Consider the following 26,096-nt stretch of genomic DNA (forward strand, 5'->3'; position numbering starts at 1 on the left):
AAATAACTATGCGCAAATCGGCGATGTGATAAAGAAAAATTTCATGGAGATGTTTCATGTTTTTGTTTCAAGGTTATGATAAATGGAGGTAATGCACGGGGAGTGAAAGCATGATTTTAGGCTTGGAAGGAAACTTTAGAGCTCATTTCGATTCACTAAATATTTATGAAACCTTCTTGGTGCTGGGCAGTACGGTTACAAAAGCACGCCAGATGAAGGCCCTGTTTTTAAGCTACTCTAAATATGTTCCGGAGACAGACGTAACCCGTGCCAGTGCTGGGTCTCTGCTGCGCTCAAATCCCTGCTCTGCTCTGTCTCACCGGCCTGACCCCTGCAGGCTGCGTGCTCTGGGGGGTCCCAACTGGCTCTGCCATGAGAGCTTCTGGCAAGAGATTAGAGGGTGAGAAGGGAGAAGCCAGGATCTCTCCCCTCTGCCTGCAGGTCTCCAGAAGTGGCCCCGCTTCCCCTGGGGATCTTGCTCCTCCCGGGACAGACCACTCCCGCAGGGTGACCCAGCTACTAGGCCCATACTACCGTGTATTCCCTTTGGCCTTGCAGCCTAGGGCGGGGGGCACTTTCTGTGGGGGTTCACCTCCACGTTCTCTCTCAGACCTTGTGTTGCCTCTGCAACCAATTCTTTGAATTAAAACACGCGATTTTAAATAATTAGCCTGGCTTCTGGATTCCTGGTTAGACTCGGATATACAATCCCTTGATGCTAACAAAGCAGAACAGATGTTCTTCCAGCAAAAATGACCATGAGCTGTGGGCAGGGATGAAGAAAGAAATGAATTTTGCTGGAAGTCTGGAGAAAACTTCACGTAGGTAGAAATCCCTATCATGATGGAACACTGACAAATGATAAGGGTTTGGTCCTTGAAACGTGAGCGAAATCTTAACTTGAGGGAGGAGGAAGGAGGGCATTCCATAGGGGGAACAGCAATAACCAGAAGCTTGGAAATATGCTGCATGTTTCTGCACAGGGTGTAGTGAAAAAAAGAGGTAGCAAACAGGGTACAGAAAGGCTCCATTGTGAGGCTCCTGAAAGCCCTTCCAAGGAGTTTGAGATCACTCGGTAGGGAAGCGGGGCCCTTAACAAGTTTCTAAGCAGCCACAAGTTTGCACTCTGGCGTAAAGCCTGGAGTGAAGGAGGTTATGACATGGAGATCATCCGCAGTAACTTCTAGAGTCGAACAGAAGGTGATGACATCACAACCATCGTGACGGCAGCTGAGAATACGGAGAGAAGCGGATTTGCCAGACGTATTGATGAAGAGAAGGACAGGATTAGGAAAAGATGGATTTGTAGGTCAGGGAGTCGCGAGAGTGTAAGAAAAATCCCATGTTCCGTGTCGAAGCACAGAAATGAACAATGATGCGTTAAGCCCATAGGTTATAGGCAAGGAGTCTGAATTTTGAGTATGTTGAGTGTTGGGGTGGGGAGTGTGAAGAGGGTCTTAGAAATGTGAGTCTGGTACTCAGGAAGAGGTGAGGGTTAGGGATTTATATCTGCAGCGTAAATATTTCTACTTGGTCGGGGCATGGCGATGGACGAGGTGGCCACAGGAAGTGATAACAAGTTAGTGAAGGACTCAGCTGAACTCTGAGGGACACCACACGTAATGGCCAGAAAGGAAAAGAACCAGCAAGGAGGTGGAAAGACACGGATAGGAACTTAGGCAAGGGAAATAATTTGGGTGTTAAGAGAGAAGTTTTAGAAGTAGAAGGTGGCCGGGAACATATAAGAGCACAGATATCAAGCGAGATCATGACTGCGACGTCTCTCGGTCGGCGTTGGGATGGTTATTTTACAGGTTGACTTGTTGAGTTGTAGGAGGTCATCTTCTATTCTTTTACAGTTAAACTGCCCAAGGACTCAGAACTAGGGAACAGTAAAGCTGGACCAGAACTTTGGCTTTTGCTGACCAGTAAGAATGTTTCCCACCCAAGAGTCCACTCTCCATGATAAAAACTGAAGCTTCTCAAGGAGAAGTTCCGAAAGACTTGGCAGTCTACATCAAAGCCCTAACTCACGTCACTGCAAGAAATGCAGATGCTGTTGTTGTTGGTGGTGGTGTTTTATTTAGTCATTTTTTATATTTATGCACGGAACCTAAGAGAACTTACTTCTTAAAAATTGAACCTACTCACCAGATCAAACATCCAAACAAATACAAAAATCAACCTCTAATTGAGGCATTTGAACTTAAACGATCCTTTCTGTCAAGTTCGGGGGTCAGCACGTGCCCGTACAATCTGTTTGGACATTGTACCTTTCCTTCGTGGGAAAGACACAGCTACCTTGAGAACCAGCAGTGAATACTCGAATGTTTTCCTTTCCCCGATTGAAACTTGCTAGAGGTAAATGAATGTCTAGTGTTATGTACGGAAAATAATTTCCTGGCCAAGATCACAATGTATTTGTGAAACTTTCTGTTATATTTGACATTTTTTTCTCATCTACTGTTTTTAAAGATGAAAGCAAGCACTGCTGTTTTATTTTTCACCATTTTTGAAGCATATTCATATTTTCTCTTAAACTCTAGGGATGGATCCGTGATAGGGCATCCTGGAAAGGCACGAGCTTTAGGAGTCAAAAAACAGTCAGTACAGATTGTCCCTCCATCATTTCCTGGTTATGCAGTCTTGGGGGCAATAATTATAATAGGCAACACAGCAGGTGCTACTCTTTACCTGGTGCTATATTGAATAAAACGATGGATGAAACTTAAGTTTGGGCATTTTAGTATCTTATTTAAAGGTCACATTGGTTGACTGCAGCTCGGTTAAGATTAGGATTCGGTTCCGACCGACCTCAACGGTGACAGTGCCCAGCTATGACATTTCAGCAGCCTCACAAACACTACTACTTAGACTGAGTGGTTACGATCACTCAGTAAAAGCTCCATGTGAAATGCCCAACACAAGGTAACGTGGGTGGATAGGTGGACATTCTAATGGGGATCGGGGGATGGTAGTTTAAAATCTAACCTTGGGGCTCCTGGGTGGCTCAGTCCCGACTCTAGATTTCTGCTCAGGTCATGATCCCGGGGTCATGGGATTGAGCCCTGAGTCGGGTTCCTCGCTGAGTGTGGAGCCTGCTTAAGATATTCTGTTTCTCTCTCTCTCTCTGCTCCCCCTCCCCTGTGTGTGTGCACTCGAGAGCCCTTAAAAAATTTAAAATCTAACCTTGCTTAGAATTAGGACATCAACCGCAAAGTAAGGATTGTACCAGGTAGTGTATACTGTGCTGTTCGATCCCATCCGGACATAGTCAATTTTTTAAAAACACATTGTCTATGAACCTCAATACGGCACAAAATTGTGAGATACCTAATGATTTGTGATAATGATTTGTAAGGTATCTAACGATTTGTGATAATAGAGAATGAGATGACGCCAAGTTTGGGGATTCATTTGACCCCACATTTGAAATCAAAATGTCCCTTTTTAAAAAGGGAGGGCGGAACTGCGGTGTGGGCTGGAAAGGAACCTTCCTGGGTAGAGGAAGTTTGGAACATTTCCACCTGCGCTGGGGCCTCTCGCTGACCACACGAGTCCTAAACTGCCAAGCTCCCGACTAATTTCTTTCACACTCCTAACTCATTCCTTTACGCACCCCTTTAGGATGCGGAGGATAACATCCTAATGGCTCTCAGCGTATCTCCTCCTGGGTAAGCCCGAATGAGTCCCCTCTCTGGGGCTCCCACTGGGCTGGCTTGGAACTTCCCAGAGCGCCGGCTGAGAAAATCTCTCTTCAGTCCCTCCAAATCACCCTCCTGCCTGCTACTCTGACGAGGCCGGTGCCATTATTTAGTGCCAATCAGCGCTGGCTGTTGAGGGTCAATTATTCCATTGACCAGGCATTACAATAATTCCTGGTAATTAAAAGAGGTACTTAATGTGAATCTGGGTGCGTATTGAAAGAAACATTAGTCCTTTTGTCGTCTTGGCAAGGCCATTGTTCTGAGCCAGGCCCAACCAATTAACATCTTTGCCAATCCCTGTCAGCTGGAGCTTAAATAGGGAGGGAAGGGTTGGGGGGAGGCAGTCAGATGCTAATTTAGATACAATTGTGTCAGGGCTGTTTGGGAGGGGGGGGGGGGTGCTGGCTCTAAGGAAGCCACCAGGGTTTAATGAAGCAAACAGCTTGGGTCCCAGTGACCCTGCAGGGGTAATTTTAAAAAGACCCCTCTGTGTTCCTGTGCCAAATAGCAGAGGGCCATCACAAGAAGCCCTTCCTTTAAAAAAAAAAAAAAAAAAGTGAAGAGAGGGATAATCATCCCTCATGTTTAATCTGCTCATTAAACAAATCTCTCAGGCGGACTTAACATGAATTAGCACTTCTCTAAAAAGGGAAAATGTGACATACAGCAGACAGTTCAGATCACTTGAAAGGTCACCGTTCTTTATTATAAGCTCAGTTGTTGTTAATGTATTAATATTCCACGATACTGAGCAAAGACCACCACCTTCATTCAACCTTGGGAGCAAAACAGGTTGTTTTCCTAAGTAACTGGAAGGACAACAACAGAAACACATTCATCAGGCCCCAATACAGATCTAAGCACCAGCTAAATACAGAAGACACATTTTGCTCCTGTTTTTCAAACACAGGAATTAAGAGGGGGGGAAAAAAAAAATCTGAGTCTGGTTAACACCATCTACTGCTTTCCGCCTAACTCGGGCTAGGCTCACACGGGTGGCTAGGAATGGGATAGGTATTTGGGCTTCAACTGGTTCTGCATAAATCTCAGAAGCCCAGGGCACGCTGTCCCGGGGGACCACCTGGCCTGGAGCACCACAGCGATTCAAGGGGCTACGGCCCCAGGAAGATTCATGACCGACCGGGTCTGGGAGGCAAACTTCCTGGAAAACAGGGGAATCTTTTGTCCACAAGCAAGACGCCGCACTGACATAAACACCTCTCTGCACAAATCTCCCAGCCTTATCTGAGGGGGATAATTAGTCTTCTTTTCATATTTACTTAATCATTCCAGGGTTCTGTGAATGGCCCTGTGGTTACCTCAAGATGGTGTTTACAATGAGACACGAAGACACAATTGTCTAGTCAGCCTAAACCTCCCAACAGGAAGCTTATACCCACTGAATGATTGTTTCATTTGGGAAGAACAAAACAAGCCAGGCCTGGACCACTTTCGGAAGAAATATTTAGTGTTTCCTATCACGAGGGAAAGAGGAAGGCACATTGCAAGAGAGGTCGACGCTAAAACAGAAACCTGTGCACCAATGTTCACAGCAGTATTGTTCCCAATGGCCGAAAAGCGGAAACAACAACACAAATGTTCATCCACGGGTGAATTAAGAAACGAAATGTAGTACACCGTGGCGGGGTTCAAGACAGGCTGCCTGGAAATATGGCACCCAGGCACATTAATTTTAAGCTGAAGGCGTTGGAGAAAATGGCAGAAGAGAGGTTCTTTCTGACCTGTTCTCCCCCTTCTCCCCTGAAGCAGTTCCTAAGACTCTCCGGTAAGAGGTCTCCTCCCTCCACTCGTGGACCCGCTGCAAAGAATCCAGACAACAGACCTTGCTAAATGCCCCCCAGTTTCTTACACTTAGCTTAGACCCTGCGCCCTATCATAACTTTCCATGACTTTCCACTCTTCACCAAACCTGGTGTAGAACCATTCGGGTTTAACCATTTCTTTGGGCCTTTATGTCCTTATGACGGTTCCCATGTGACATAAAAGTTACATAAATACATTTGTATGCTTCTCTCCTGTTAATCTGTCAGCTTAATTAGCGGACCCAGGCAGGGGACCCTAGGAGGGTCAAGCAAGAGTTTCTTCTTCTATGAAACATTCAGTGGAGTCATGTTATTCGACCTTAAAAAGGAAGGAAATCCTGACATGTGCCACAACATGGATGAGCCTTGGATACATCATGCTAAGTGTAACCAGCTAGACACAAAGGGCCGATATTGTAGAATTCCACCTTATATATGAGGTGCCTCGTCTAGGCAAATTCTTAGGGAAAGTGTCATAGGAGCTGGGGACAAGAGAGAATAAGGAATTATTTCAGAGGTTTTGACTGGGATGATAAAAAAAAATTCTGGAAGTGGACAGTGGTGACAGTTGTACGACATTATCAATATACTGTATTGTACACTTAAAAATGGTTAAAATGATTAGAATATAAAGTATGACGTGGTTAGTCATAATTATATTTTTTATTAGCTGCATTATTCTGGGAACGCATGTCATTAAGCTTGTGAAACTATTACCTGGAATAATTTAATTATAACTATAATAACACTGATGTTTACTCAGAATTTTCTTTTTAATAAACTAAACAAATTATAAGAAATAAGTCAACAACTTCAAAGTATATCTGCAAAGCTTTCATACTCGGCTAAAATGTGTCAGATTTATTTTTTTAATGTTTAGTTATCTATTTTTGAGAGAGAGAGAGAGAGAGAGAGACAGACAAAGCATCCCAAGTAGTCTCCAGCTGACAGCACAGAGCCTGATGCAGGGCTCAAACTCACAAACCGTGAGATCACGACCTGAGCTGAAATCAAGAGTTGGACGTTTCACTGACTGAGCCACCCAGGCGCCCCAAATGAATCAGATTTAAATACAGATATTACTGGTAAACAAATATCCTCGAAGTTCAAGGCAAGCCATGAATGAGATAGTTTTTAAAATAATCCTTAACACTGTTTGCTCCTCTTATCGTCCAAATGGTATTTTCTACTTTACGGACTTGTTATTTAAAAGTATCACACGCAAAAAATCAAAAGCGTTGGGTCAAGCGTCCCCAGTACGAAAGGGCCGGGAAACTAAAATGCCGTCCAAGCAAACGGAACCAGGATCACGACTGCCTGAAACAGAGCCGTTCCTCTAAAGTCCTCTTCTTTGGAAGAAAGCAGCGGTTAGTTGGCATCTGAAATGTTTTCTCTCTTTGGAAACTGTTGCCTGAACAGTAAGTCATGTCAGCTTTGACTCCGTCCCCTTGAGGCCTGAACCAAGTGAACCCTGAAGTCACCATTCAGCAACTGCCGCAGCCGTGGGGCGTCTGGAATTTGTTGAGGGCACTGAGCCTTAAAACAGAACAGCTGTTGTGGAATGCTGTTACAAGACACCTAGGGGGACTGGAGGCCTCGGGGACACCCTCGTCCGTTCTGAACGGGGAGGCCAGTCACCGCTTCGTTGCTTCCTCGGGAGACAAGGTTGCAAAGATGAAAAAGTGTCCAAGCGCGGGCCCGGACACGACAACCCGATGAGCGAAACTACGCGCAACGTAGTGAAACTGAGTCACCGTTACCCACAGCCCAGCGGGCACGTCGTAATTGGTGACTTGCAGACATTACTGGAACCGTTCCACTAAAAGATCTGCTGGAATAGACAAGGGAGCAAATGCGGTGTTATCTCGGGAGGAAACCATCAGCCATTAGAGCGTTATCTCTAAATGAGATTTCTAAGCTTGATCTCAAGTCACAGTGTTTATACACGTTATTTTAATTACAAGAGTTTGACAGGCGAGGTACTAGACCACAGAGTTGATGTGTTATCACAGAACCTTCATCTGAATAAATCTGCCAAGGATATAGAATAGGTCTTAGAATAAAAAAAAAAAAAAAAAAAAGCAATGCAATAGGACTGTTTCACTCCTGGGAAGAACCTAGAAGGCCTTAGCTTCTATATTAAGAGCCGGCTCTAGCATTTCATGCTTTGGTCCATCACGGAACTCAGACAGAATCTCTACAGACTCCATATTCTACTGTGCTTGTTTAAGAGTGTAGTGTGATGGGGCTGCCTGGGTGGCTCAGTTGGTTCAGTGTCCAACTCTCGATTTCGGCTCAGGGCACGATCCCAGGGTTTTGGGATTGAACCCCACATTGGGCTCCATGCTGAGCGTGGAGACTGCTTAGGACGCTCTCTCTCTCTCTCTCTCTCTCTCTCTCTCTCTCTCTCTCTCTCCCCCCCCCCCCGCACCCCATACTCATGTGTCTGCTCCCTTTCTCAAATGAAATAAATAAAAAAAAGAGCATAGTATGACGTACGATAGCTGAAAGCATGGGGGCCTAGACTTAGATTAGAAGTTAGGACCATAAAAAGGGGGTGGGAGTATAAAGAAAGACTGTAATGGCAAAAAGAAAATTGGAAAAAAAAAAAATCCCTGAGAGGCCTGCTAATCGATAAGGTCTCTGTCTTCAGAAAATGTCACTTGCTATTGTGCAGCTGAAAGACATCCACACATCCCCATCGTAGGTGTCATGAAGTGACTGTTGAACGCTTGAGTCAATAGGCCCTTCTCCTGCACAAATAAGAAAAGCAAGAGAGAGAAATCTAAGACCTCCATCATGGAGGAACCCACCGAGGCGGCCAAGATTCCAAGCGATCGTAAATGGTCGTCAAACTGGGAGTTTGATTTTAGTTTACTTCCTCTTCAAAGCTATCATTTGTTGGAATGCACCTGTATACCAGTTCTCTGAGTGTCTTCTACCCTGTTTTGACGGCTCGTCAACAAAACATGTTTATTAAGGACACTGTGGGAGGAAGAGACCAAGTTCTGAGGCCTAGTCAGGGAAGCGCACAGGACTGTCAGCTCACGGCAGAGAACCTGTCTTAAGGCTCTCGTTTTGTCATCTCAATAATGAAGGAGAAGAAGCAAAAACCTGGGGAGGGAGTACTCCCAAAGGAACAAGAACGTGAAGAAAGGGCAGCTCTGGGGAGGCGAGGAGAAGAGGCGAGAGCATTTCATCAGGGAAGAAGAGAAGCATTCATGAGAGTGCAGAAAGGACCCCAGTGGGGTGCCGGGGAATCCGCAAAGTGGGACAGGCTGCGGAGAGCCAAATCTGGGTGGCGTTACCAGAATCCCTGCGGCTGAGTGACAGTGGGACCTTGGGCACGGTTGTCCGTTGTGTGCACCCTCCCAGGAGAGACTGAAGGCGGGAAGACCGGAAGCAATAAAGGATACGAAGGTGACGGTGGGGGGAGGGGAGGAGAGGCAACGAGGTGTGGAGACTGATCAACTGTGAAGGGCAGATAGAGGAGGGGGGGCGTGAGATGATCAGAGGCTCGGGACACGGGCCGGAAGAAGAAAGACAGGAGCAGAGAAATTAGGAAAAATCTATTTGAAAGGGGGTGAGGGAGAGAGAAGATAAGGTTTAGACTTGCAAGGGTGAAGGTCAGGACACAGCACGTCAGGCGGGCAGCTGGAAGGGACAGAGAGCGGAGGTGACCGGCCCCTTTTCAGAGACAGGCTTTCCTGAGGGGTGGCAGCGAAGAACAAACACAAAAGGACCCAGACTTGGGAACCAGACGCGGGAGCGCGCTGATCATGAGCGTTTACTCGGCCCCAGGCTTTCTTGCCACTTTTGTCATTCACGGTGCAGCAGCGGGGCAGGGCTATGCGGGGCGGGCGGGGAGAGGGGATGAGATGGAAGGGGCAGAAAGGGGACCCAGGGCAGCACCGTCTCACAGGAGCCCCTCAAGTAAGTGCCCTTCAGGGAAGCAGATGGCCAGAGGCTGATGCTTCGCGCCAGCAGACAGAGGAGGACCAGGGTGGGCACGGGCACAGGGTCTGGGGTCCCGTGGCAGCTGGTGACCCCCCCCAATTCGCCAGCAGAGGAGAGCGAAGCGACAGAAGGGAGACACAGCAGGCGGAGGTCAGCAGAGGGACGGCCGGACTTTTTACTCAGCTGTTCTCACTTTTCAAATGATAGGAGAGAGGCCGAAATATTAAAAGACGGGAGGCGAGAGAGACAGAGACGCGGGAGCGACAGAGACGAGAGCGAGAGCGTGAACGGGGATGAAAGCGGAATCAAGGTCCACCAAGCAGTGATGGAAGACAGAATCAGAGAACAGGAAGAGAAGCTGAATCTGGAGAGGAAGAGAAAATCTTGTCCGTTTAGAAACGAGCGCACAAGGGATCACACGAGGGAATCTTCCTTTAAAACCGTTTCTTTAAGTGCCTAAGGAGGTGGCCTGCCGAGAGACACGGTAGTTAAGACATCAAAACTGGGAGCACGAGAAGGCGGGCGATTGGCAATAGCAGAAGGGGACCGAGGGCCCAGGGCTGGACTCACGCACGTCTGCTTAGCTGGGCCCGTGTGTCCGTATCCGTGCAGATGTCTAGTGCTCAATACTCAAGAAAACCCAGTGAAGGTATCTCACATCATTCAGATAATTTCTGTTCGGGTGCACGGGAAGAACTGTGTCTAACAGTTTGCTAGATGTTGAGGACAAAGCAAAGGAAGTCGCTGTCGTCTTGTAGTAATTTAGAGTCTAACGGGGAGTCGTCCAATTCCTTTTTTTAAAGTTTTATTCATTTAAGTCATCTCCACACCCAACATGGGGCTCGAACTCACAACTCCCAAGATCGAGCGTATCATGTTCTTCTGACTGAGCCAGGCAGGTGCCCCGAGGAGGCCAATTCCAAAAGAGTAGGTCATGGATACGATACACAATGTGCCACAAAAGTGACCGCAATCACTGGGATGGTTGTGGAGAAATGAGGGTAAAGAGGGAAATTATACTTAACCACTGACATTTGAATCAAAACTTTAACCGCGAGCAATTCGGCAAACAGAGAGGAGTATGACACTTCAGCAGAGAAAAGGCACCCGAAGCGAGGGAAGCAGGCTGAAAAGTCCCCCAGGGGTCTGACTGGCCCAGGGCCTTGGCTGTCACCTCACGGAGTTTGGGCACGACCCCGCGGGGAAAATGGACAGCAGTAGAGGGTTTGAAGCTGGGGACACCTGAGGCTTCAGAAAGCTCTCTGGCCGCAGTGGCCCCCAACCTGGGGACCCTGGAAACAGAGCAACTTCTGAACCGCACGCCCCGAGGTGCTGATTCATTAGGTCTGAGGTGGAGTTTGCACAACCGTGTTTTTAAATGCTCCCCAGACGACTCCCATTCATTTATTTTGAAACTATCTGTTTACTTCCTAGTATTTTAAGCTGAGAATTCGGCAGGGACTAAACCAAAATTGCAGACTCACAAAGCTTCTCTGTGTGGGAAGACAAATCAAAGACACACGCACCTTATGTGGGAGACCAGAAGGTGGGCAGAGCTATGAGGAAGAATCGAGCACGCAAAGAACGACGAGGCAGGACACTAATTTCTGAGCAAGGGGGCTGTCGGCAAAGGGCCCGGCAAGTCCTCCAGCCTGAGGCCTGGGAAGTCGGACAAGACCGCTGCGGTTGACAAGAGCGTGTGAGGAGGGCCGAAACAGAGAACGGTCAGGAGTGGCCTTACGGACCACGACAAGGACTCAGTCTGAATGAGGCGGGAGGCTTCTGCGTAGACGCTGACGTGAGCCATTCAGGTCCTGAAAGGATCACTCAGGCGGCTGGGATGACAACAGATTCTAAGGGCCCAGGATGGAAGCAGGCACGCAGGGTGGGTAGGGGTGGGGTTGGCCGGAAGCGATGGAGACCGGACGCACCTTGCAGGGAGGGCTGAGACGAAGGGAAGGAAGAGGGAAGCAGCAGCCAGACCGGTGGTGAGGTCGGCGCTCCGGCTGAGGAGGAAAGTGGCGGGGCTGGTAGGAAGGGAAGATGAGTCAGAAGACGAGGTCAGGGGTGACACTGCCCTGCTGGAGAACCACTCGCGCCGAGGGTGACAGGTCAGGAGGGAGACGCTGGGTTCCTGGTGTGAGTTACCTGAAACCAAGCCAGGATTTACAGCAGGCAAAACAAGTCTCATTTCTGCTGTGGCCCCCCCCACCCCCCACCTCCGGTGCACGCACGCACGTGCCAATGTGTGTGCGTGTGTGTGCGTGTGCAAGGTGCATAAAGTTAGTCGATACTGTGACAGGTTGATTTCGAGAGGCCTAGAGACCAGGAGACATTTAGGAGGAAAGGGCCAGTCGAAACGGCTGCGAATTCATTCCATAAGTGTGGGCCTGGGGCTCGGGAGGAGGTCCTCACTGCTCAAGGAGTGGGGGTCACTGTCCAAGAGCAGTGGCTGAAAGAGCAGCATGGGAACAAAAAGACGTTAAGGAAGAAACTGAACAGCAGCGCCTGGGGCACCAACATTCCAGGGCAAAGGCAGGATGAGGAGCCTTTTTTTTTTTAATTTTGAGAGAGAGCGAGAGCAAACGCGTGCATGTACACACCCGTGTGCCCGCAGGGGAGGAGCAGACAAAGAGGGGGAGAGAGGCTCCCAAGCAGGCTCCATGCTGTCAGCACAGAGCCTGATGTGGGGCTTGAACACGTCAACTGCGCGATCCCGACCTGAGCCAAAGTGGAGAGCTGGAAGCTTAGCCGACGGAGCCACCCACGTGCTCCAAGAGGACCTTTTTTTATTTTTATTTTTTTAATTTTTATTTATTTTTGAGAGAGAGACAAAGTGTGAGCAGGGGAGGAGCAGAGAGAGAGAGGGAGATGCAGAATCCGAAACAGGCTCCAGCCTCTGAGCTGTCAGCATGGAGCCCGACGAGGGGCTCGAACCCACGAACCGTGAGATCGTGACCTGAGCCGAAGTCAGACGCTCAACCGGCTGAGCCACCCAGGCGCCCCTAAGAGGAGCTTTTTTTTAAGCATGATGCAAAATGCTTACAGAGAAACATGCACAGACGCTTTGGAAAATCTTTTTTTTTTTTTTTTTTTTTTATGGATACCACCTAGCTATGATGTAACAAAGTATTTCAAATAAATGGTTATGAATGATTACTTCAAATACTCATGATCCAAAATAGAAGTATCCAGATGCATGGGATTTATTCTTTGCCCGCCAGATATGGGGATTCCTGTGGACAGAAGCTGGACTCCCTATTTCAAAAACGCTGGTCATTCGAACAAATAACTCAATCTGCTCGTACCGAGTAATGTCCGATGTTCTCCAAAGCTTTGGGGAGGGGAGTAAAGATATTACTGAAACTTCACTGCCAGTAAAAAAAAAAAAAAAAAAAAAAAAAAGGGCAGACTATTAGCATCTCACTCCACATTCAGACGATGTCTTCTAGCTGTAATTGCATCCGCCTTTTGAAATGCAGAGAGGATAGTGGGAAAAATGGTTCCCTACAGATCTCTTGAGCCATCTCCCCTTCCTGTTCGGTGAACTTCTTCACTGTCCTTTTGTTGAATCCCATGCTCTCGTTTCATTTGATTGCCAAGAATTTGTTGTTATCCTTTTCCATAAATACTAGTTACTTAAAACATGCCTAATCTACAGTCTATTATATCTAAATTATTGTGAATTATCTTTACTTAGGAATCTTCCAACCTAGTAGATCAGTTGGTATTTACGTGCTTGTACCTATGATATTCTCATTCACAGTGTCTTTATATGCACGTTTAAAAGGAGCTGTTCCCCTGAGTACCCAGTGATGAGCTATTATCAGCAGTTCAGTGATCATTTACAAATAATCGCCATATCCTGTTTGGAGATAGTTTCCCAGCTAATAGGCTACGGTGTGACTGTAGCTCAGCTAATAAGCTGTAGAGTGAAATCTAATCTCATTCTGAAACCTCAGCCCTCCATGCCAGTTTCTTTGCGATCAACGGCAATTTAAAGCATTCCTCCTTCCTCCTCCCAGAAACTGACTTCTGAAAGAACTCTGTTCCTGTTTCTAAGATCTGTGTAGGAAAGCAATGGAAAAATAACTAAAAATTTAAATTTGTCCTTTTTAGTTGATTTAGTTTCTTCTAAGAACCACATTTTAAATTAGGTGTATATAATATACCTATGAATTTGTATTCATAGCTATGATAAATTTTTACATAAAATATGCATCTACTGAGTGTAAAATTTAACTCCTTTAAAGGCATACACATGCATATAACACTTCTCAGCTCCAAGTACGATGGGATTTCTTTTCTTTTCTTCTGCATGTGCACAGAAGCTATTGGAGCTCCTTAGGAAAAATTCTCCAATCCCACAAAACTCCCAAGGCCCTTTCAGTTTGGTCCCTTTTCCCTTTTCCTCCTCTTCAGGCTAACTCTCAGCTTTCCTTACCCCAATTCTTACAAAATCCCCTGGCCCAACGCCATTCTTCGGCCACTTCTGGCACCACCCGGGCTCGCAGAATCATGCAAAAGGGTGTCTTCTCCCAGGTTTGGTGTTTTCAGGAAAGCTCATCAGCCTCAGTGAGTTGCCCACTTCAGACAGTTCCTGTGCAACCCCAGAACTGTCTCCCTTACTCTGTCTCCCTTCACCCCTCTGCCTCTCCTTCTTCACTACACCAACGGGACCCACTCACTGGGCCCACCTCCAAACACAAGGCTAACTGTACTACCCATTTGACTCCAAATTCAGTCATGCCTTAGACACCGTCCTGTACCGAACAGGGAGTTAGCCATTTTTCTCCTCCAGATCCCAACTCCATGAAGACTCATTGATTCTCTCGCTTCTTCTCCATCAACTCCCTCCTCTTAGCACCAGGGAGCAGCGAGCTGACCTTTTAAAAATGTACATCGGATCATGTAATTTTCCTGCTCAAAACTTTTCAAAGGCTTTCCATCCCATCTAGAGTAAGATCCAAGTTTCTCATTGTGTGTTTGATAAAGGCCCCCTATTTCTGGCCACTGCTCACCCCGTGCTCTCATTTCCCGCCACTCTCCCCGGTTCCCACTACAACCAAACTGACCTCTGCTCTCTACACAGAACACAACAGTGTCTGCACCTTCTCTCCCACTTTGGGCACCATGGGCTCCTGCTTCTCAGTCCAACCCTAGCCAAGATGGCGGCTCCCTTGAGATGCCCCTCTTAGCACCCTATCCGAAGGAAGCACACGGTCACTTGTAATTCTCTGCATATGTGTGAGAACGATTTTTCATCCTCTTCATACGTTATTCGTTGGTTTCTGCCTGACATCACCAGAATGGGAGTTCCACGGGAACAGGGGCTCTTAGTCCTCAACCTGGTTGTATCTCCAGGTCCTACAAAGTATCCGGTATATCACAGGCAAAAATGAATTTGTGCTGAAAGGCCACATGGGGAGTTTTTGACCCAAAAATGCTCCCAAACCATTTCTGACAGGTCGGTACTAAGAACTGAGAAGAGTCCTACAATAAGTGCCATTTACCAAGCAAATACCGGAGGGACGCTACCACTTTTATGTATGAGCGCGCAAAATCCTCAATGAACGGGGCTCTAAACCCTCCATCTGTGGGACACGCTCGGGAGGGTGGGTAAGCCCTGGCATGTCCCACAGCAAGGGGCAGCTTCCCAGGTGGGGCTGAGACGGTGGCCCCTCTTATCCAGGCTCGCGGCGGCACGGCGGTGGGCCACCCCGAGGTGCCCTGGCTCTCCGGAGCGTCGGCATCCGGATGAAGAGCTGAGGAAAAGATGCATCACGCTCTCCAGTGATATCCTGTCCCAGACCCACGCGAAGGCAATGTCTGATTAAGATGGCCACCCTCTTTGATGGCAACGGTCCCAAACCCGGGCCTATCTGACATTAACTCAATACTCAACACTCAATACTCGGTGCTGGCATTTAATGCTTTCCTCCCTGGGGAGCGGTGGAAGAATACTTTCCACTAGAGGTCATTTAATGATCCGGCCCTCATGTTTATGCAAGAAACGGAAGGCCAGCACACAAAACAACACCTCTGTGCTTCACACCAAGGCGACCCGGCCCGCGACCCTGTGCGAATCACCTGCAGCACTGAATGCATCACTGCAGAGGAGAGGGGACACAGCTCGTGTTTTCAAGTTCGCTCCTTGGCTTTGCTCAGTCGACGGAGGGAGAGGAGCGGGTACTTCTCAAGCAGGGGGAGTCCATTTCCGGCCCCCAGCCCGTCCCACGGCACAAACTCTCTTCACCGTCGCGGACTCTCCACCCTGGAGCTCTGCTGAGTTGTCAAAATGTGTTCCAGGTTGTAAGTTGGCGAACGTGACTTAACCTGAGAGAAATGCCTTCAAACAAATTCTCATCACATCTGCCATGTCATTTTTTTTAAGCAATCCCTTCTGTTTCCACAGAACTGAAACACAGCTTTGTTTTTAAAGGCTAAATTTCATAGGACTTTCTTCAGCTCTATGGGATATTCACTTCTGGCAATAAAAGACTCCCACTGCGGGGATTGGGGGGGGGGGGGAACGGGGCTCCCAAGTGTTTTAACATTTCTGCTCCACGGCTTATATTCGAAATCAGCCAGTCCCACAAGAGTCAGGGGGAAAAAAAATATATTCTGCCAAGTGTCGATCCCCAAGCTGTACCTTCTACAAGAAGTCTGATAGGTAGAGCTAGAAATACACCATTTGTGAGGGTGGCCTACTGATCGTCATGGCTAAAGTATAAATATGTATCGGGGAGAGGAAATATCTATATTCGTTCTTCCGGTACGTCCTCGAGGGTTATTTCGTTAGAGTGAAAATCACAGAACTGAATGCAGAAATTAAGAAGTTTCACTGTTGTGAGCATGTTTTTCATCTATCTAATATGTACTAGGTCCCAGGTAGTCTGTTAGGTATTTAAAGAAATACAGAAGAGGAAAAAGATATGTTTCCGTTTTCCAAGTCAGTCGAGTTGTCGGCAACTATACAGCGTTGGCCTGAAGATATACTCTTGGAAGTTGATTGTTTTTAGCTGGAATTGAAGCTTTTGGCATATAGGATATAACAGAGGGAGAAAGTTTATTTAAAAAAAAAAAAAAAGGTGAGTAAAGAATCCTTCAGACCAATTACATTTAAAGGGATGGACCGTGGAGTAGGACAGACCAAGGAAATACAGTAAAGTCACAGTCAGGAGAGACAGGAAAGGATTATGTATCAGAAGACAGAACTTCTAGAAGCAACGAGTGCTGAGTGTTGCCAGGAGATCAACCACTTTGAGGTGAAGAGGTTCTTGCATTAGGGAGGAAGGATGCGAAAGTGGTATTGATAATATCCAACAGGAAAAGAGCTAAGGTTTGCATGAAAACCCATGCTGAGACTAAAATAATAGTCCTCCTTAAAGAATATGTTATTAATCTGTTATTGAGCCTTGAGCAAGTGTGAAGAGAGTTATGATCAGACCGCATCTCGAAGACTTTTTTTTTTTTTTTTTTTTTTTTTTTTTAAAGAGCCCTGAAGTTGTTTCTTAAAGAGTCCTGAAGCCAAGACAGAGGAGGTGGGGGAAGGTGATTTAAACAAAAGTTATCCATACAATGCTCTGCCCAGGGGGTTTTCAACTTCCTGAAGTCTTAAGACCTTTTAATATCTTTAAAAATTCATTTAAATTGTATATACGACAAATGACGATAATACAGATTTAACAGCAATGCACAGACACTGGTCTTTGCTGGGAAATGGGGAAGAAGATCAGAATTTACTTGTTTACTACACGTAAAACAACAACAGCAAAACAGGAGAACAAATTATTGTCGGAAGATGGAAAACAAATAGTACTTAATTATTTGTCAAAAGGAAGTCTCCCTTAGTTGGTGGAATTTAAATTGTGTTCTCGTGATAGTCTGAGAGGTCACAGAAAAAAATGTCACATTGAAGCGAGGAAAAAGAAAGCTTCAGAGGTAGTATTTTCACGTAAGATTAAACATATGCAAAGAAATGCACCTATTCCAATAAAACATCCACCTACAAGAAAGCCCCCAGGAGCCTGCACACTTTATACTCACCCCCCACCGGTTCAACAGCCCAGCCCCCACCAACACTCAGATGCCCTGCGTGGGCCAAGCACAGCGACCCTCCTGACTAGGTTCTGCACACAATACCCATGTGTTTTTAGCCCTTTTGTTTTTAGCATTTTCTAAGCTTGATAAAGAAAAAAAGACAGTTTCCTTGTCAATTAAAAAAAAAAAAAGACATTTTGGGGCGCCTGGGTGGCTCAGTCGGTTAAGCGTCCGACTTCGGCTCAGGTCATGATCTCGCGGTTTGTCAGTTCGAGCCCCGCGTCGGGCTCTGTGCCGACAGCTCGGAGCCTGGAGCCTGCTTGGGATTCTGTGTCTCCCTCTCTCTCTCTGCTCCTGCCCTGCTTGCACTCTCTCTGTGTCTCAAAAATGAATAAGCATTAAAAAAAAAAATTTTTTTTTTAAAGACATTTTCCTTGTCAGTTTCAGAAAGTTTAGACAACATATCTATGGGCACATTTTAAAAGTTCTTTAGCAAGGAAAACGGGTGGTACTAAAATTCTTAGTCTGGGTACTGTTTTGGTCCTGATGTAAAATTTCAGACCAGGAATTTTAGAGCAGCTCAAAGCTATTTCACTTTTTAAAGAGAAAACAAGACTGAATTATTCAGGCAGCCTTTACAGAGTGATCAGTGTGCTCTGTCTCGTTAACGTGTGCTACTTTTGGTGAGCAGAAGGCTGTTTACCAACGCTGGAGATGCCAGTTTTCCCCCGGGGGCTCGGGGCTCTGTTCTACTTTTTTTTTAAATCTCTTTGCCCACTTACCCTGGCAGTATCATCTACTCCCACGCCTCTAACTACCGTCCAAATAGTGGTAATTTCCAAGTCAGTATATTAAAATAAATGTTTTAGATTTTTTGTTAGAGTACTCGATGCATAAGCAGCCGTGGAAACATTTATTCAAAAGCATTCTACTGAGATTCAAACACATATTGATGTACTTACTATTATTCTGTTAAAAAAATATCAAACTAACAAAGCAAACTAGGAACCCTTAATAGACAAAGGAAAACTGAAGCAGGAGAGTTATTAAAAGTGAAGGCTCCCCCACCACCCGCAGCACCCAGCTGGCTCCATGGGTAGAGCATGAGACTCTTGATCTTAGGGTTGTAGGTTCAAGCCCCACCCGGTTGGGTGTAGAGATGACTTAAAAATAGAATCTTAAAAACAAAACAAAACAAGTGAAGCCTTCCCAGGGCAGATGGGAAGCGAGTTCCTATCTCAGGGTCCTGAACATGGAAACACCTGCTTTGATTTGTTGCCGCCTTCTCTTTCCCCTCTCGATTCAGTTTATTATTAGCGAAAGTTGGATTGAGGAAAGACGTTTTTCCTTACACACTTGTCCTATCTTTAAATGGAAACCTTTTATCAGAGTAAAAGATATACCCAACGACAAAGTGCACACATCAGAGGTGTGCATCTCAAATGATTTTTGGGGGCGCCTGGGCTAGAAGGGGCTAGAATCTGAAAGCTTCATCCCATTTTTCTCATTCCACTCTCGTGGCAGTAAAACTCTGACGCTCCCTCTGGAGAAGGCCCTGGGTCTCAGGACATTTTTCCTATATGCTACTCAACAGCTACCAGATGGCACGAGGCTGTGGGCTGCTGCTTGGCAGGGATTTCCCTGCGTGAGGCTGAGTCCTCAGGCCCTTGCCTCTCTCGCTGTCGGCATTCAGCACATGTGGAGCGTGTAAGGCGTCAGCTGTATTTCATGCCTCTAGTCTGGGATTAGTGACCTGTTTACAAAAGGCAGACAGCACTTGCAGATGTGACAAAAAATAGGGAAGCCAGAAGGGTGGACAGCATATGACAGGCACTGTATACACAACAGGGGCACAGAATCCCCTTCTAATCGTACAAACACACAAAACATGTGCCTTCAAATCCAGCTAGAGCCAAATGCCACCATTTCCACACTGAGAATCTTCCGGAAAAAGAGCTAATTTAGATTTATGAACTAATCGCAGCGACAAATGCTTTATTCCACCAGCACGGCCCCGACGTCCCAACTTCTGTTGTGGGGGTGGGAGCCATATTAGGTAATTTGGAAATCTCAAGTGCCATTAATCTTTTTAAAATGTTTATTCATTTTTGAGAGACAGAGTGCAAGCAGGGGAGGGGGCAGAGAGAGAGGGAGACACAGAATCCGAAGCAGGCTCCTGGCTCTGAGCGGTCAGCACAGAGCCCGACGTGGGACTCGAACCACGAACCCGTGAGATCGTGACCTGAGCTGAAGTCGGACGCTTGACTGACCGAGCCACCCAGGCGCCCAAGTGTCATTACTGTTCAGTTACAGCTACCAAAGAACATACCTCTTATCTAAGAGACGATAGAACATTGCCAGCCAATTTTAGAACTACCTACTTTAATATGCTCAGAGGAAGAAACTTCCTTCAAACCAAAGGCAGCTTTCGAACAATGGCGTACGAGCAGAGATAGCTAGCGATGTGTTAGTCTGGAAGGCTGCCCTCTTGAGCCCGTCATTTTCCCACATCCTCTTCCGTAGGGTTCTATTCAGTTTCTCTCAGGAATTTTGAACCTGCAATTCCCTTTGCTTCTCTTTGAAACACCCCTTCCTGCAATAGGCATCCTGGTTATTACAAGTTAATATCGGATTATTATAGGGCAAGGGAGAATGTGTGGGTCTAGGTAAATAAACATATCATTAAGGAGTAATGCATGGAAACCATCCCCATGGCTCAGTAAAAGGCCAATGTTAAAAGAGAAAAAAAATACCTACAAATACCCTGCTCTGCTTCAACTCCCCTCCTATCAGGTTGTGACTGCTTTAGTGCAAGACAGACAGAAGCAACAGCGAGAAAACAGCATCGCGAGCAGCAGGGGGACACTGAGAGTCCTCTGGGTCAGGGCCGATCGATCTAGGCCGTCGGTGGCTCTACCACTGGCCACCCTCCGTTCTGTTAATGAGCTGGAAAGGGCAAGCGACATTCCTCGGACAATTAGTGGACCCAGGATTTAGCCTTTACGTTCCCCGCTTCAAGGAACATGCCTCTCAGGCCAGGTGGAAGGAGAGAAGGGCAGAGTCTGGGATAGAGACACAGGAGAACAGAGGCAAATGAAAGGAGGACGTGCTGTAGGCTGGGGTGAGGAAGGGAATCTTGGGCAAAGCAGGAAGCGGAAGCAAGGGCAGGAGAGTGTCGCCTGCTCCGACGTCCTTGCTGCCGAGACCAGGGCCCGGGAGGGACAGAAAGGCCAAGGCCACAGGGCCCAGCCCCCTTCATCTCCACAGAAAGGTCTCTCGGTCTCAGGGAGTACGCAGTCAGCAGAGCCTGGAGAGGGATGTGAGCAGACAGGAGAGGCGATGACGAAGGGAGGAGGCACGTGAGAAGGCTCAAGGGCAGAGGTCAACAGTGACAGAGAAGCAGAGGCAGCAGGGAAATCGAGTTCTGTCCACCCGGCTGCTCTGACTTGGGCCCCATTCCTCCAACGTCGGACTCTTCGAAGCATGCTCAGGACCTTCTCAGGCCGAGGGAAGGAGCATGAACTTGGAAGTGAAAATAGCCACATCACCTGGGGAAACCCCAGCAGAGAAAGGGCTCACCCAGCTCAGGATCCCCCTCCCTTCCCAAGGAGGCAGACTTGGAGCATAAGCCAAGACTGACACTGATTTCAGAATTATCTTCTTGCTTCCTTCCCCGGCCTGCTTTCTGAGAGCCTGCTAATGAGCAGAAAAGTCGGGAAGAGACAGGCAGGAAAAGAGAGTGGGAGCAGAAGCGGGGAGTGGCGCTTCTCCACAAATACATCAGTCCCCGAATACTGGCGAGTTGGGAGTGTGGGTGATGAGTGACAGAGAGCGAAATCCTGAGATGATTCCCCCCCCCCCCCCCCGCAACACTGTTCAACTGCCATCCTCCACCCCCAAGGACGGGTGGGATTTGTGGAGTCCCTTTGCGACGCTGCCGTGATGGCCGAGGGAGCAGAGGCCAACCCGACTTGAGCTCGTGCTGTTTGCTGAAGGCCACGGACCCTCCCCGAGGTGGGCACTCACAGCAGGCAGGAGCGGGATGCCCAAGGTCCTTTTATTAACCAGGCTGGGCCCGATGGTGTGGAAGTTAGAACACCGAGGGTGGCCCAGAGGGATGGGCCCCAAGAGCTTGATTTCTCATCTTTCTTGCCTCTGCCCCTTCTGCGCCCCCGAGGGAAAGGCCAGTGTATACACAAGCGAGGAAATAACTAGGAGTGAAAACTCGCTTTGCTTCCTGTCGCTCTCTGCCGGAGTTTAAATCGAGCCCTGAGCGGCCAACAAGACTGTCCATCAAGGCCTCAACGATCTGCAGGATGTTTCTGTGTCCCCTTGACGCACACGGGCTGCGTCCGCGTTAACGGGAGTCCCATGTGGGTACCAAGAAGTGGCCTCCAGGTTTACCTGCAGTGGCGTATAGGAGAGGACTTTTCTAGCCTTTTAAAGAAGAAGGGATACAGCCGAGAGGCAAGGGCTCTCCGTGCTTCCCCCGAATGCCACTCGGTGTTGGGAAAGTGCAATCACCTGTAAGTTCTCCTGTAGAACCAGGGCGAGGCTCAGGACTGAAGTCACTGGCCTGTCAGCATTCAGGAGGAACGAATTACTGTTCACCGAGGGCCTCGTCTATGCCAGTCTCTTCTCTAGGATTTCTTTTCTTTCTTTAAAAGTACTTGTGATGTTTATTTGTTTTTTTGAGAGATGCTTAACTGACCGAGCCACCCAGGTGCCCCCCTTCTCTCAAATTTCTAACAATCCAGTGGGTGAAAGACTTGGGTACACACGAGTGCGCACTAATAAAAAGAAAAATGTTTTTTTCACGACAGAATGAGGCGGAGGGCTCCTAAGAGACGGAGAAGGCGCACAGCACTCCGGGCACAGTTGAAAGAGATGGGGCTGCTGTGTATTGAGGGGTGAACGGCCGCGGTTAGGGGCCCCCCGAGGCAGCCTGAGGTCAAATGCCGGGCCCCCTCCCGACCACGTGGCCATGGGTAGGTTCCTTAACTTTACCAGGACTCGGTTTCGTGTCCATCAGACAGGAAGGGCACTAAAGATTAAACACATAACGCACTCAGTAAGGCGCCCGGCACTTGGTGCGTTATTCTTATCATCATTAGCATCGGCCTAAGCACAGAGGCATTCAGGAAAGCATCTCTAGGTAAAATGAAAGGACGGGACTCTCCTCTAGATCATCCCATCTGTGAGTAGGGACGAGGGACTTGTGGCTAATTTTTAAGCTGGAAAGCAGATGTCTCTTTGGCATAAATAACATTCAATGAGCTCCCGAAAATGACAGCGCGCAGGCCATCTTTTAATGGTTAGGCGGGCATCTTTGCCCAGCATGCCCCATGGGGTTTAATAAAGATTAACCAGAGACGATTGCTCAGCCCCCGCCCCCCAAACCGTTTCTGAACACGAAGTGCCAAAAATCAAGCCCATAAACATCTTCCAGGTTTATGGTAGGCAGGGGCTGCTCTTAACCTGGAGAACTCCATTTTCTCTTCCCTGTTTTCCATGGACTCAGTTTTGCGGGGAAAATGCGCACGTGAAACGCTGACGGGCCGCGTAGGACTGTGGCACTGTCCTTTTCATTTAACCCCTTTGGAAATCTGACCTGCACTGATTTCAAAAAGGAGGAGGGAACAGCCAAGCGAGCTTCATCTTTTCAAATAATTAAGATTTTATCTATGCTAGCACAGCCTCTCCTGTTCCACTTGGTTTGGCACTAAACCCTGCATTTAAAACCTCCCTAACACGATAAAGATAATGCCCTCTTTACTGTCATTGTCTCGTGGCTGCAGGGTTGACTGATCTCCACTCAGGTTTTCACGGCCACTGGCCCCTGCATTCCTGCCTAAGCCCTTCAGGAAACAGAACTTCTGCAGCGGCCCGCGTTTATTTACACACATTCCTGCCGCAAATTGAATTAATGAGCATAATTTAACTCAGGCGATGTCCTCCCGGGCTCTCCTTCCTCTGCCCCGCTGGCCAGCCTGTTTTCTCCCTCACACCCTCCCATGGAGATCTTACTGGAACGGACTCAGGCACTCTGCTAGCATGGACAGGACTCGGGACTTCTCCACCTTTAATGCCCTACGAACCGTGTGGGGCTCTGGTTAAAATGCAGAGTCCAGTCTAGCAGCTCTGCGTTGGGGCCTGAGATTTAGCATTTGAACAAGCCCTCCCTCTGGTGATCCTGAGGCCACCTGGCCGGGGGGCCACCCTTGGAGTAGCAGGGGTACTGAAGGACTCACCGGCACTGAATATAATAAGCCACGTCCTCAATGAGTAATCGAAAAGCAAATGCGAACTTCTGATGTTTTTGATCTGTCTGATGTAATGGAAGGTTTACCGAAAGCATCCGCACAGGGGATCTGTTTACCTTGTCTACCCTTCCCGTGTGCACAAAGAAAACACTAGAGTAAGTCCAACCGCAAGTCCTATTAACTCCTAAACACAGTCCTTACACAAACTCCAAACCGAGGAGCTAAAGAGAGTGTGGAATTGGAATCCTGGGACCCTTAACTTTTACACAAAGAGCAAAAGTAACCCCACCTAAGAAACTTTCAGCGTGGATGCGGTTAGATGCAGGAGGGCTGTTTATTGCATCGGGCAGACCAACGAGGAATTTCCTGCATGCTATGCCAAAGTCAGAGTGTAAGGAACTTTCTCTGAAGTCTGTGCAATGAAACCAGCAGATCTCCTGTGTATTCGCACATTGTATACCTTTGCTAGTTATCCCTGGCAGAAATCCTCCCAAATTCTACCAAGTGTGTGGAAAAGGATTAAAAGGAGAAGGAGAAAAACATTCCCCCTAAAACAAAAGAAAGTAAATGAACGCATTTGAAAACCACTGTCGATGAACTAGATTTTGTTCTTCCTGGATACGAACACGTAATACCTCCGGCAATAAATATCCTTAACCTTGGACCCAAAACTGTTTGCCCGGGTCCACACAACTCCACATTCGGCTGCTTCAATAGAGAAAGGCTTTCATGGTGAATTTTGCACAGAAAAGTAGATTTGGGGATTTTTTTTTTTTTGAGGAAAGATTGAATTTATCATGAAACATTTTTCACCAAGAAACCAGTAAAATGAACCACCTTTTTACCCAAACCACAAAGACTGCAAATTCCTTTGCTAGAAAAGTTGGCTGCTTCTATTGAAAAGGTTAACTTCTGCTGAATAGCTTTTAGGGGCATGCAGGGATAGATGAGGTTGTGTTTTCCATCTAGGGGCAAATAACTTGTAACGACAAATAGTATCTCCTGGGAGAGGAAAAAGGGTAGCTTCTCAATACTCTTTCCTTGCTGTAAAGGTTCTTCCAGCAGATTTACGTGAATTCATCTGAGCGTATTCCAGAAAGAGCCTCACAATGCCGAAATTCTGCTGCAAAACCAAAGTTCATCTGAAACTTTCCATTACCACTTAGAGCCTCACCGTTGGGATTATAAATGGGATAGCAACTTCCCCTGGTTTCGGTAACTAATTCGCTCAAGCCGAATTACGACAAAATAATGCTAATCACGTTTTTTCTCTCCTCTTTCTTGGTTGCCCCTGCCTTGACGGTATCCTGAGTACACATTTTTCAACTGATGGGACGTTTAGCTATTTCACACGAAGCCAGTGTGCCAAGAGGCAACCCTCTACGGATCAGCTACTGGGTCTTTTTGACACACAAGGAAGAGGAAAACTGTTACTTGAATTGCTATAGATGATGGCAAGTTACAGGTGATTATCTGTACATCATTAATTTCTGATTTTCGGGTTATCTGAGATCTGATTACCCATCACAGTCCCTCTGCCCAAAACAGTTCATGCCATGGACGGTTCCTCACCCCACCGCTTCTGTGAGGGAGACCACCTCCGTCCCCATCGACGCATCTAAGCCTACTCAGTTGAAGCCTGCCTTTCCCCAAGCTGTTCTTTAAGCTTCCTTACAGGGAAGACTCTTGCTTTGTCTCTGCTCATTACTGAGTATCATATGGTGTGACTGGACTTCCCGAAATTCCTCCAATTGTCTGGTAAGTTAGGCAAATTTGTCGTCTCCTCGAGAGAAGCTGTTCCAGAAAAGGTCTGGGATCCTCACTCCTTCCCCAAATGGAAGCCTCGTGGAAGAGGCTTTCCCTTCCTGTTGTTTGTAGGAGACTGTGGGCACTGCCAGGACCGTTATAAAACACGTTTGGGTCAGCTGATAAGAAACCTGCTAGAAAAACCATCACAGAAAGGAAAAGGCTGGTGCCAGGCAGGAAGCCGTCAGATGCTCCTGCCCGCGCTTCGGGCACCTCAAGGAGTATCTGCAGAGGGAGAGCTCAAAGTCCGTCACCAGCAGAGGCACACAGCTAACGGTCACAGTGCCGGGTCGTATCCTGACCACATGGCCCCAGGGTGGCCTCCACGAGTTCCACCAGCTTTCTGAGCCTGGTTCTTAAGCCTTTCCCTACATTCTGTGGCTGTATCATTTCCTTCCACATATTCCTTTTCTGTTTCTTAAGTCAAAGCCAGTTTTCTTTTCTTCTGTTCACTGCACCCAAGGACCCTGACCGGTATAATTTTAAAAAACAACAAC

The 26,096-nt window shown here is 47.4% G+C and overlaps 1 protein-coding gene and 1 long non-coding RNA gene across 13 annotated transcripts in view; one reads left to right on the forward strand and one right to left on the reverse strand.

The window, feature by feature from the left end:
- Positions 1 to 26,096, reverse strand: part of LOC109266145 (phospholipid-transporting ATPase IB) — a 635,626-nt gene that overhangs the window by 134,554 nt on the left and 474,976 nt on the right. The window lies entirely within an intron of this gene.
- LOC109266148 (uncharacterized) lies at positions 1,240 to 2,732 on the forward strand. The gene is made up of 2 exons (XR_008421535.1): positions 1,240 to 1,309; positions 1,860 to 2,732. It is a non-coding gene; the product is annotated as an uncharacterized LOC109266148 (long non-coding RNA).

This window comes from Panthera pardus, unplaced genomic scaffold (assembly GCF_024362965.1).
Source record: "Panthera pardus isolate Hobbes unplaced genomic scaffold, ASM2436296v1 HiC_scaffold_1, whole genome shotgun sequence".
Taxonomy (NCBI): Eukaryota; Metazoa; Chordata; class Mammalia; order Carnivora; family Felidae; genus Panthera; species Panthera pardus.